Here is a 13,224-nt window from a genome sequence, read left to right on the forward strand (position 1 = left end):
CCCACATTAAATTAAAAGTATATGTTGAGTCTCATTATGATAATTCCATACTGAGGAATATAATTAACAGATTGTATCTGTGTAATATTGTATATTTTGTAAATATACTGTGAAGAAGGCTATTTCAAGTGTAAGTTGACCTGCCACCTGGTAGCACAATATTTTGTGATTGACACTGTCAAAATGAAATGTATTTCATTAATTTGCTGTATTAAAAAGAAAAATAAATGACATTATTGCAAAACAAGAATTTATACACCCTGCAAGGTCACTGACTTACACCAGTTTCTCAAGCGACTTCCAAGTAGCCACCATGTCAATGAGTTTAGGAGAAATTAGAGGACATTCTCTTTTGGACAGACATCTTAGGAGGTGGCAGAGAAGATTTTGTGCTAGGTTTGATATGGAGGTATAATGGCTGTACATTGGTGTGATAGTCTTAAGATATCAATAAAACATTTTGGAGACTTTAAAAACAATAAATGTGGCACAAATTAATGGCATATAACTGACTGCTTGGCCAGTGGTCGTATCACCAGGAAATCTCAGATATCTTTTACATAACAGCACAAGCAGATCAACTCATGTCATCAATAATGCAGAAAGTGGAAAGAAAGTGAAAAGAAATTTGCATTTCCCTTCCCCACATATATTGTCTTTAGCAAACACCTGATGAACAATTTCAGTTTTGATAAAACATATCCTTTACAGACAGGAATAATGAGAATATTATATAATGGATAGATTGCTACACACCACATGGCGGAGATGTTGGGTCACATCAGGACACAACAAAAAGACTGCTACGCAAGTGAGATTCCAGCCACATGGCCTTATTTTGAATATGGTGAAAAGGTGGGGAGAGGGTAGGGCAGCTAGGTGTAGTCAGGGTGTTAGATGGAAGGGGGGGAGTGGAAAAGGAGAGAAGTGAGAAGACTGTGGGTTTGTTCGTGGAACAGAAGGCTGTGGAGTGCTGGAGTGGGAACAGGGAAGAGTATAGGTGGGGAAAGGTCAGTGACTAATGAATGTTGAGACCAGAAGGTTTATGGGAACTTAGGATATATTGCAGGGGAGCTCCCACCTGTGCAGTTCAGAAAAGGTGGCAATGGTAGGAAGGATTCAGATGGCACAGGTTGTGAATCAGTCATTGAAATGAAGAACATCGTGTTGGCCAGTGTGTTCAGCAACTAGGTGGTCTAGCTGTTTGTTGGCCACAGTTTGTCAGTGGCCATTCATGTGGACAGACAACTTGTTATTTGTCATACCCATCTAGAAAGCAGCAAAGTGGTTGCAGCTCAGCTTGTACAACACATGGCCAGTTTCACAGGTAGCTCTGACTTTGATGGGATAGGTGAAGCCTGTGACCGGACTGGAGTAGGTGGTGGTGGGATGATGCATGGGACAGGTCTTGCATCTAGATCTATTACAGCAAGGGGTTGGGAGCAGAGGTTGTTCAAGAATGGACGAAGATATTGTGTAGGTTCAGTTGGCGGTGGAATACCACTATGGGAGGGTTGGGAAGGATAGTGGGTAGAACATTCATTTCAAGGCATGATTATAAGTAGTCAAAACCCTGGCAGAGAATGTGATTCGGTTGCTCCAGGTCTTGGTGGTGTGAGTCACAAAGGAAATGCTCCTCTGTGGCTGGATGGTGGGACTTTGATAGGTGGTGAGTGATTTGAGAGAGGTTAAAGGCTAATTACAGTCTATGGAGGCTTCAGTGAGATCTTTGGTATATTCTGAGAGGGGCTTCCTGTCATTACCACTGTGACAGCAACAGGTGGCTAGGTTATATGTAAGGGGCTTCTTGGTATGGAATGGGTGGCAGCTATTAAAGAGGAGGTATTGCTGATGGTGGATGGGTTTAATATGGACAGAGGTACTAATGTAGCCATCTATGAGGTGATATGTTGAGTTGAGGAGGAAAAGGTGAAGCAAATGAGGCAGAAGGTGTTGAGGTTCTGGAGGAATGTGGACAGGGTGTCCTCACCCTCGATGCAGATCATAGAGATGTCATTGATGAATCTGAACCATGTGAGGGGTTTGAGATTCAGGTGGTTAGGAAAGATCCTCTAGATGGCCCATGAGTAGATTGGTATAAGATGGTGTAATGCAGATGCAAATTGCTGTATCCCAGATTTGTTTGAGGTGATGCCTTCAACAAACAAATCTGGAGTACGGCAATGGGCATCCCTGTATGCTCCCACAAGCAGCACTTTACCTTCCCCCACTCATACCCTGTTATCCCTCCCCATCCTTGCCTCAGCCATCACCTTACACCAATGCCCATATTGCTTCTTCCATCATCTACTGTTGCTTGCAGTCTGGCCTCAGCAGCCAGAGACAGTGACCATGTGTGTGAGAGTTGCATTTCCATCAGTAGTTGTGTGTATGTTGTCTAACTTAGAAGAAGGCCTTTTGGCAAAAAGCTTATTTGTCTGGCAGTGTTTTTATCATGTCTCTTACTCAACAACAACTCAACATCTCTGCTATATGAAGAGTACAAATCCATCCTTTTAATAATATCGTCATTGTTCCATCCTGGGTTTTCCTTTGCAAGTAGCTTCTTCCATCAACTCCTCATGCAGAATGTTGTATAAAACAAAACTATAGAGCATTATGACTACACTGCTCTAACCTTACAATGTCACAACAGTTATTGAAAAATGGTGTACACATTGCGGTCTTTGATTTACCAGTGAAAATGATTGACAATCAATGTACAGACACAGCAAATGCCCAAATTTACAGTAATTCACAAACTGATTCAAAAGAGAAATGCATTAAAGGTAACAGAAGTCACTGGTGGAAATTCACACACTGGCTGAGTCACATGAATACACTGAAATTATGAGCAATGGGAACAGACTTCTCTACATGCTACTACATTTGTACTAACTGGGAGCAGACTCAAAACTGATTTTTACGTAATATAGAATAGTCCCTGTACCACCAACATTTCACACACTATTACTTTTTTGCCATGTACTTCACTATACAAACTTCCTACATGATTTTACATGATTGCTTGCTAGTTACAAAGTCTTTAATAGAGATGTTAGTGTATCATAACTTATCAAAAACATATTCTAACTACAGACGATACTTATCATAAACAACATTGTTCATTTTGTTATCCAGGGCATATATGTACAAATTTTTCAGACTTTGTACCTACGTGTAGTTGTCCATGAGAAAAGTAGGAGACTTGGAGGTTGATGCCGCAATTTTTTGTAAATTGTCCTTGAGCTTTGTTAATTGTAAAACTGTAGGTTAATTTGATCAGAAACTGCAGTCTTTTAAATTGGAATGGCAGTTCAGTAGAGATCAGTGGTATTCCGAGGATAAATATCATGTGTCTTTTGTTCTTTCCAGTCATAAGTTCAGCTTTGATGATGTTATTCAATAGCTGTGTGATGATCAAATTTGTACCATTACATAGTTTTGGTGGGTTTAGATTTCTGAGTAGTAAGATAGGATATCCAATTTTATGTTGAAGGCAGCATGATGGCATACCTCATACTCACTGTTAGAAATTCTGTAGGAAAGTTCATAGTTTCTTCAATGTTTACCATCATGTTGATCGATTTGTATATTCTTTCTGTAACAGGAATTTTCTTTTGAATATTAAATTTGATATTGTCAACAATATTATTTTTAGTTGCCAAAACTGCCCTTTAAAACAGCTACTCTGGATAAGTACAGTTGTAAACAACATTTGGATAAATTTTGTCAAAGAGTTTGTTTCCAGCAGTGGCTATGTTGGAAAAATCACTGTTGTGTTTAACAGGGCCAGTGTTCTGGTCAACAGGACATTTTACCTGTTTGTAAAAGTTGTTGAGCATAATGTGCTGTTGTTTCATCTTTCAATAGTTCAACTCTCATATTTTTTGTTAGTTGCAGTATTTGTATGTGTGGCCACATATGTGATTCTTTCAATGATGCATTGATTCTGTCTGCCGGAGTTGACATAGGGATAACTGGAAGTGTTAGTCAGAAATCTCCGGAGAGTATGAGTAGAGCTCCTCCCATCACTTCAGAGTTTCCTCGTAAGTCTTGTAATGTTCTGTCCATGGCTTCAAGTGATTTTTTTATGTGCAATTGTGTATTCATCCGAGAAGATAATTTTAGCTTGCTTTAGAAGTTCATCCCAGATGCTCTTGAGATTTTACTTAAAGGGAATTGTTCTTCGGCTATATTCAACAGTAGTTGTAGGACAGAATGGGCAGTTCGTCTTCCTTCTGTTAGTGTGACTGCAATGCCACATGATGCCAGTCCAAGTACGATCTGCTGTTTAGCATTTATTTCCTCCAGCAATAGCTTTATTAACATTTTCCCAGTGCCACCTGGTGCATCCAAGTAAATAATTCTGCCAGTGTTGTTGTCCATCTGGTCCCTGATAATTTTGTAAATTTCATTTTGATTATCATTGAGGAGTGGTTTGTTGTGAGCAATGTATTAAAAAAGTTCATTGATGTTCTAGCTTGTTTCCTTCATAATTTTGAAGTTCAGCACACTGATACCATCTTTTCATGGTGCTTGCATCCCAAGTTCTACTAAGATCTGGTCGTCATCAGCCATAACCTCTTTGAAGGAGTAGTCTAGCTGTTTTGGATTCGATGGATTACATGTTGTTAGAATTACAGCGAGTTAAGTTCCCTTTGTTCAGTTGAGGCTGTGAGTGAGGCCTCTTGTAGTGTTTGTTTACAGTGGTTGCCATTTTCTAGTAATTCTAAGGATTGGCATGCTTCTCTGTGTGTCCAGCATAAGTAACTGTCAACAGTCTTGAGATCTGTTAAACTTGTTGGTCCCTGTATTTCATATAGCAACATCCAGATGTACACTGAAGAGCCAAAGAAACTGCTACACTGGCCTAATATCAAGTAGGGCCCCCACGAGTATGCAGAAGTGCCGCATGACATGGCGTGGACTCAGTTAATGTCTGAAGTAGTGCTGGAGAGAACTGACACGATGAATCCTGCAGTGCTGTCCATAAATTTGTAAAAGTACAAGGGGGTGGAGATCTTTTCTGAACAGCACATTGCAAGGCATCAAAGATATGCTCAATAATGTTCAGGTCTGGGGAGATTGGTGGGCAGTGGAAGTGTTTAAACTCAGAAGAGTGTTCCTGGAGCCACTCTGTAGCAATTCTGGATGTGTGGAGTGTCGCATTGTCCTGCTGGAATTGTCCAAGTCCGTCAGAATGCACAATGGATATTAATGGTGCAGGTAATCAGACAGGATGCTTATGTACATGTCACCTGTCAGATTCATATCTAGACATATCAGGAGCTTATCACTCCAACTGCACATGCCCAATACCATTACAGAGCCTCCACCAGCTTGAAAAGTCCCTTGCTGACATGCAGGGTCCATAATTCATGAGGTTGTCTCTATACCTGTATATGTCAATCTCCTTGATACAATTTGAAATGAGACTCATCCAGCCATGTAGCATGTTACTAGTCATCAACAGTCTAGTGTCAGTGTTGACAGGCCCAGGCAAGGTGTAAGGCTTTGTGTGGTGCAGGTATCAAGGGTACATGAATCGGCCTTCAGGTCCAAAGACCCATATCGATGATGTTTCATTGACTGGTTCATGTGCTGACACGTGCTGATGGCCCATTGTTGAAATCTACAGGAATTTGCAGATGGATTGCTCTTCTTTCACTTTGAACTATTCTCTTCAGTCTCCATTGGTCCCTTTCTTGCAGGATCTTTTTCTGGCCACAGCAGTGTCAGAGATTTGATGTTTTACCACATTCCTGATATTCACGGTATACTCCTGAAATGGTCATGTGGGAAAATCGTTACTTCATCGCTACCTCAGAGATACTGGTTCCCATTACTTGTGTGCCGAGTATAACACCTCATTCAAATGCACTTAAATCTTGATAACTTGCCATTGTAGCAGCAGTAACTGATCTAACAACTTCGCCAGACACTTGTTGTCTTATATAGGCATTGCTGACCACAGCTCCATATTCTGCCTGTTTACATATCTCTGTATTTGAATACACATGCCTATACCAATTTCTTTAGTGCTTCAGTATAGAAACATTTGGCATTGTTCAGATGTATGGTGTACACTCAGCCTAGTGTGCCAGTTTTGATGAACTTGGATGATCTTCTACTGGAAACCCTTGTTTTCATCACTGAAATAAGTTTCTTGTCGTGTTCCACATATAATAGGTAGGGATGTCAACATACGAGTATAGTAATGATTTTTCAAATGGATCCATTTGGCACAGTTGGTAAAAAACTGTTAATGTTATTCTGAGGTGGTTTGCTTGCAATTTTTCTGTATGTGTCTTTTGTGAAGTAAACTCTCCATCCATTCTCCAAATGTACTTCTAGATGTTGCGCAGATGGTTCACACTCATGTATGGGAAAACGAAAAACCTGTTACACTGCTTTGTTACTTTTGATGTATCTTACCATTTGGAACATGAGGATCTTGTTGTTTCTGTTTTGTTGTTCACTGTCTTTGGCTATTTGAAATGCTGCCATGTCACGGCCTTTATTCACATACTTACAGAAATATTTTATGGATTTCAGTAAATTGCAGTATTCCACATTTATGTGTGCTAGTAACATTTTAGAAAGAAGTGTGTCATGTTGTACTACCCATTGATTATCTATTTCCAGTTCATTGCTGCCTCGTATTCATATTTTTTTCTGTAAGGCCACTGTTTTAGGGTGATTGTCTTCTGTCCTTGGTATAGCCACCAACTCCTGTTTTTGCGTCATCCAAGTATTGTTTTGGGTAATTTCTTGTACATTTTCCACCAATCATAGGTGGCAAATTGGGGTTAATGGCCTGCATGGTCTGCAAATGATGTTTTTCATTACTATGTCATACAGTTCAGGATCTTCTTGTGGACTGGGAAATTCAGCTTGCATGATTTTTTTGATATCCGTGGGATGAATCCTGTCATATAGCCAAATGAAATTGTGTGTGTGAGGCATATTCGAGTTCCCCATGCGCTCTTTTGTTGGCTTGAATTATAACTTTATAGTCACCATAAATCATTCGGTGTAGTGATGTTCTGAATATGTGAATCAGCTGATTGTTTTTGTGTAAGACCCTCTGTACATCTCAGGCTACTTCTCATCTCAATCCACTGATATTTGTGCATTATTGATCAATTTTTGTTTCTTCATTTCTGATGAAATATACTTGCAAAAATTTATGCTCATCATTGGATAGCAATGATCCCATATTGTGGTACATTTGTCCCTGGATGGAAAAATATAATAAATTTCATCTCTGTTACTATTGATTGAAGTGACACCAAAGGAAGTCATTTGCAAGCAGCCATTGTGCACTTTTATATTTTGAAGAAAGTGTTTTGATTCTGGAGTTTTCCAGGACATGTAACATAAAAATTCCTGCTGAGGTGCTCACAGTGGTGTTAATCAAATGTTTCCATTCATGCAACAAAATCCTCATGTTTCCTTACTGAATTTTTTCACTTTGCAAAATTGGCAGATGTTATTCATTTTTCTGATCACGAAGTACTAGTGAACTTTTGTCGGGTCATAGTAGAATGCTTCATTTCTTAGGTTGCAGTGTTTACTTGTCATCATCATTACTTTGCGTGGGGTGATATTTTTACAGCCGTTTTTTTTATCTCGATTCACCAATCCATTAATTTCATTGTTCTTTGGTTTCTCTGCTTCTCATGGTGTTCATTCTTGTTCATTTGGAACTTAAACATGCTTTGCGGTCTTTGAATGTTTTATTTTTCACTGTTATTTTTGTTTTCACCATTTTGCTTCAGAACTGGCTAGATCTCCTCCTCTTTTATGTTTGGGCATTGTCTAAAATATAAATCATGAAGTATCAGAAACAGATACACCATCATCATCATCAACAGCAACAACATCAACAACAGAAATGACAGCATCAATGACACCGGGAGCTACACCAGCAGCAGCAGCAAGCAACTCACCATATCCCAGTGAATGACCTACAAGGTGCAGAAAACGTGTCCTTCTGGAGGAGTTTTGGTACCTCGCCAGCGCAAGGAATGGAGTATGACACCACAAAATACCTTATTTAAGTCAGTAAAGCAGAGAAATCTACAACAAGGTATTTACAACTTTAAAATAATCCACCAGAATGTACAGGGCTTGAGCAAGAAATATGAACAATTAAATGTGTTTGTAAATGAAACTATGCCTGATGTGCTTGGTATTAGTGAACACTGGCTATCTGATGCCAAATTAGAACTTTTTAAACCTCTAAACATGGTACTAGCTAATAAGTTTTGCAGATCTACTATCAGAGGTGGAGGTGTATCAATGTATGTAAAGAGCACATTTGATTTTAATTCTGTAAATGTAAGTAAATATTCATTAGAAGGAACAATTGAATTATGTGCAGCACGTATAAAGATACCAAATGATGAAATTTATGTTATATGTTTATATAAACCGCCAGGTGGAAACTTCGAAGTTTTCTTAACAAAGTTTTGTGACATGATAGAGAATGTTTTTATATCACACATGAACAAGTTAGTAATTATAGGAGATTTCAACATAAATGTATTAGCAGATAAGTTACACACTAGACTATTCAAGAATATTCTACTTGAATATAATGTAAGATACCTGATAAACACTGCAACCAGGGAGACTGAAACATGCCAGTCTGCAATAGATAACATAATCACAGGTATTCATCTTTACGATCTTACATCTTCTGTTATTATAAGTGCTTTGTCAGACCACCATGCAGTAGAACTAAGTGTGCACATAAAAAAGGTTCCTACACACAGTTGCTATAGATATATTAGGATGAATACAGACCAAAATATAACTCAGTTGAATAATATGCTAAGGAATGTGGATTGGAACAGTGTTCTAACGACACTTCATAGTTATGGCAAATTCTCAAGTGAACTATTCTACATTCTCAACCAAGCCTGCCCATTAATAAAAAAGAGAATTCAGTCACATGTTGTAACCCGAAACTGGATATCAAGTTCAGTCACTGAGGCTAGAGAAAAACTAAGATGGTATGAGTATGCTATGTTAAATGACTTGAGCAATAAAAAATTAAAAGAAGAATTCAAAAAGTATCAGAAATACTATGTAGACCTCCTAATTTCAGAAAAACAGAAACATTTTGAAAGTGTCATTCAGAACTCAAATAATATCTCCAAAACAACATGGTCACTAGTAAATAGAGAAATAGGTAAATCTGGGAACCATACAACTGAAAATCACTTGCTGATAAACGGCACAATAGAAACTGATCAGAATAAGATAGCAGATCTGTTTAACAATTACTTTGCTTCTGTTGGCTCCAGCATAAACAATCAGCTTAAAAATCATAAATACAAATTCAGAGGAACACCAGTGTCAGGAAGTATATTTTTTATGCCAACAAGTAAAGAAGAAATAATTCAAATAGTGAGTAGCTTAAATAATTCCCATGCAGCAGGATATGATGGTCTTAGTCTGGACACTCTTAAGAAATGTATACATAAAATTGCATCATCTTTATGAACAGTTATCAATTCTCATCCCCCCCCCACGAACCATGGACCTTGCCGTTGGTGGGGAGGCTTGCGTGCCTCAGCGATACAGATGGCCGTACCGTAGGTGCAACCACAAGGAGGGGTATCTGTTGAGAGGCCAGACAAACATGTGGTTCCTGAAGAGGGGCAGCAGCCTTTTCAGTAGTTGAAGGGGCAACAGTCTGGATGATTGACTGATCTGGCCTTGTAACATTAACCAAAACGGCCTTGCTGTGCTGGTACTGAGAACGGCTGAAAGCAAGGGGAAACTACAGCCGTAATTTTTCCCAAGGACATGCAGCTTTACTGTATGATCAAATGATGATGGCGTCCTCTTGGGTAAAATATTCTGGAGGTAAAATAGTCCCCCATTCGGATCTCCGGGCAGGGACTACTCAAGAGGACGTCGTTATCAGGAGAAAGAAAACTGGCATTCTACGGATCGGAGCGTGGAATGTCAGATCCCTTAATCGGGCAGGTAGGTTAGAAAATTTAAAAAAGGGAAATGGATAGGTTAAAATTAGATATAGTGGGAATTAGTGAAGTTCGGTGGCAGGAGGAACAAGACTTTTGGTCAGGTGATAACAGGGTTATAAATACAACATCAAATAGGGGTAATGCAGGAGTAGGTTTAATAATGAATAAACAAATAGAAGTGCGGGTTAGCTACTACAAACAGCATAGTGAACGCATTATTGTGGCCAAGATAGACACAAAGCCCATGCCTACTACAGTAGTACAAGTTTATATGCCAACTAGCTCTGCAGATGATGAAGAAATTGATGAAATGTATGACGAGATAAAAGAAATTATTCAGGTAGTGAAGGGAGACGAAAATTTAATAGTCATGGGTGACTGGAATTCGTCAGTAGGAAAATGGAGAGAAGGGAACATAGTAGGTGAATATGGATTGGGGGGAAGAAATGAAAGAGGAAGCCGCCTTGTAGAATTTTGCACAGAGCATAACTTAATCATAGCTAACACTTGGTTCAAGAATCATAAAAGAAGGTTGTATACCTGGAAGAATCCTGGAGATACTAAAAGGTATCAGATAGATTATATAATGGTAAGACAGAGATTTAGGAACCAGGTTTTAAATTGTAAGACATTTCCAGGTGCAGATGTGGATTCTGACCACAATCTATTGGTTATGAACTGCAGATTGAAACTGAAGAAACTGCAAAAAGGTGGGAATTTAAGGAGATGGGACCTGGATAAACTGACTAAGCCAGAGGTTGTACAGAGTTTCAGGGTGTGCATAAGGGAACAATTGACAGGAATGGGGGAAAGAAATATAGTAGAAGTAGAATGGGTAGCTCTGAGGGATGAAGTAGTGAAGGCAGCAGACGATCAAGTAGGTAAAAAGGCGAGGGCTAATAGAAATCCTTGGGTAACAGAAGAAATATTGAATTTAATTGATGAAAGGAGAAAATATAAAAATGCAGTTAATGAAGCAGGCAAAAAGGAATACAAACGTCTCAAAAATGAGATCGACAGGAAGTGCAAAATGGCTAAGCAGGCATGGCTAGAGGACAAATGTAAGGATGTAGAGGCTTATCTCACTACGGGTAAGATAGATACTGCCTACAGGAAAATTAAAGAGACCTTTGGAGAGAAGAGAACCACTTGTATGAATATCAAGAGCTCAGATGGCAACCCAGTTCTAAGCAAAGAAGGGAAGGCAGAAAGGTGGAAGGAGTATATAGAGGGTTTATACAAGGGCGATGTACTTGAAGACAATATTATGGAAATGGAAGAGGATGTAGATGAAGATGAAATGGGAGATACGATACTGTGTGAAGAGTTTGACAGAGCACTGAAAGACCTGAGTCGTAACAAGGCCCCGGGAGTAGACAACATTCCATTAGAACTACTGATGGCCTTGGGAGAGCCAGTCATGACAAAACTCTACCATCTGGTGAGCAAGATGTATGAGACAGGCGAAATACCCACAGACTTCAAGAAGAATATAATAATTCCAATCCCAAAGAAAGCAGGTGTTGACAGATGTGAAAATTACCGAACTATCAGTTTAATAAGTCACAGCTGCAAAATACTAACGCAAATTCTTTACAGACGAATGGAAAAACTGGTAGAAGCGGACCTCGGGGAAGATCAGTTTGGATTCCGTAGAAATGTTGGAACACGTGAGGCAATACTAACCTTACGACTTATCTTAGAAGAAAGATTAAGAAAAGGCAAACCTACGTTTCTAGCATTTGTAGACTTAGAGAAAGCTTTTGACAACGTTAACTGGAATACTCTCTTTCAAATTCCGAAGGTGGCAGGGGTAAATACAGGGAGCGAAAGGCTATTTACAATTTGTACAGAAACCAGATGGCAGTTATAAGAGTCGAGGGGCATGAAAGGGAAGCAGTGGTTGGGAAAGGAGTGAGACAGGGTTGTAGCCTCTCCCCGATGTTACTCAATCTGTATATTGAGCAAGCAGTAAAGGAAACAAAAGAAAAATTCGGAGTAGGTATTAAAATTCATGGAGAAGAAGTAAAAACTTTGAGGTTCGCCGATGACATTGTAATTCTGTCAGAGACAGCAAAAGACTTGGAAGAGCAGTTGAACGGAATGGACAGTGTCTTGAAAGGAGGATATAAGATGAACATCAACAAAAGCAAAACGAGGATAATGGAATGTAGTCAAATTAAATCGTGTGATGCTGAGGGGATTAGATTAGGAAATGAGACACTTAAAGTAGTAAAGGAGTTTTGCTATTTAGGGAGCAAAATAACTGATGATGGTCGAAGTAGAGAGGATATAAAATGTAGACTGGCAATGGCAAGGAAATCGTTTCTGAAGAAGAGAAATTTGTTAACATCGAGTATAGATTTAAGTGTCAGGAAGTAGTTTCTGAAAGTATTTGTATGGAGTGTAGCCATGTATGGATGTGAAACATGGACGATAACCAGTTTGGACAAGAAGAGAATAGAAGCTTTCGAAATGTGGTGCTACAGAAGAATGCTGAAGATAAGGTGGGTAGATCACGTAACTAATGAGGAGGTATTGAATAGGATTGGGGAGAAGAGAAGTTTGTGGCACAACTTGACTACAAGAAGGGATCGGTTGGTAGGACATGTTTTGAGGCATCAAGGGATCACAAATTTAGCATTGGAGGGCAGCGTGGAGGGTAAAAATCTTAGAGGGAGACCAAGAGATCAATACACTAAGCAGATTCAGAAGGATGTAGGTAGCAGTAGGTACTGGGAGATGAAGAAGCTTGCACAGGATAGAGTAGCATGGAAAGCTGCATCAAACCAGTCTCAGGACTGAAGACCAAAACAACAACAACAACATCAATTCTCATATGGAAGATGGTTTATTTCCAGATGAGTTGAAAATTGCCCGAGTTGTGCCTATTTTCAAAAAAGGAAACAGGTATTTAGTAGAAAACTTTCGACCCATTTCTGTTCTTCCAATAATATCCAAAATCTTTGAGAAAGTAATATACATAAGAATCTGTAACTTCCTGGTATGCAAAAAAGTGATTTCTAAGTTGCAGTATGGGTTTGTCAAGGGGTCATCCACCATTACAGCAGCAACAAACTTAATCGAAGGTGTCAGTCAAGCAATAGATAATAAAGAACATGTATGTGGCATCTTTCTAGACTTACAAAAAGCATTTGACTGTGTTGATATGAGCATATTGCTGGACAAACTGTGGAACTATGGCATTCGAGGCACAGCC

The sequence above is a fragment of the Schistocerca nitens genome, chromosome 1, assembly GCF_023898315.1.
Source record: "Schistocerca nitens isolate TAMUIC-IGC-003100 chromosome 1, iqSchNite1.1, whole genome shotgun sequence".
Taxonomy (NCBI): Eukaryota; Metazoa; Arthropoda; class Insecta; order Orthoptera; family Acrididae; genus Schistocerca; species Schistocerca nitens.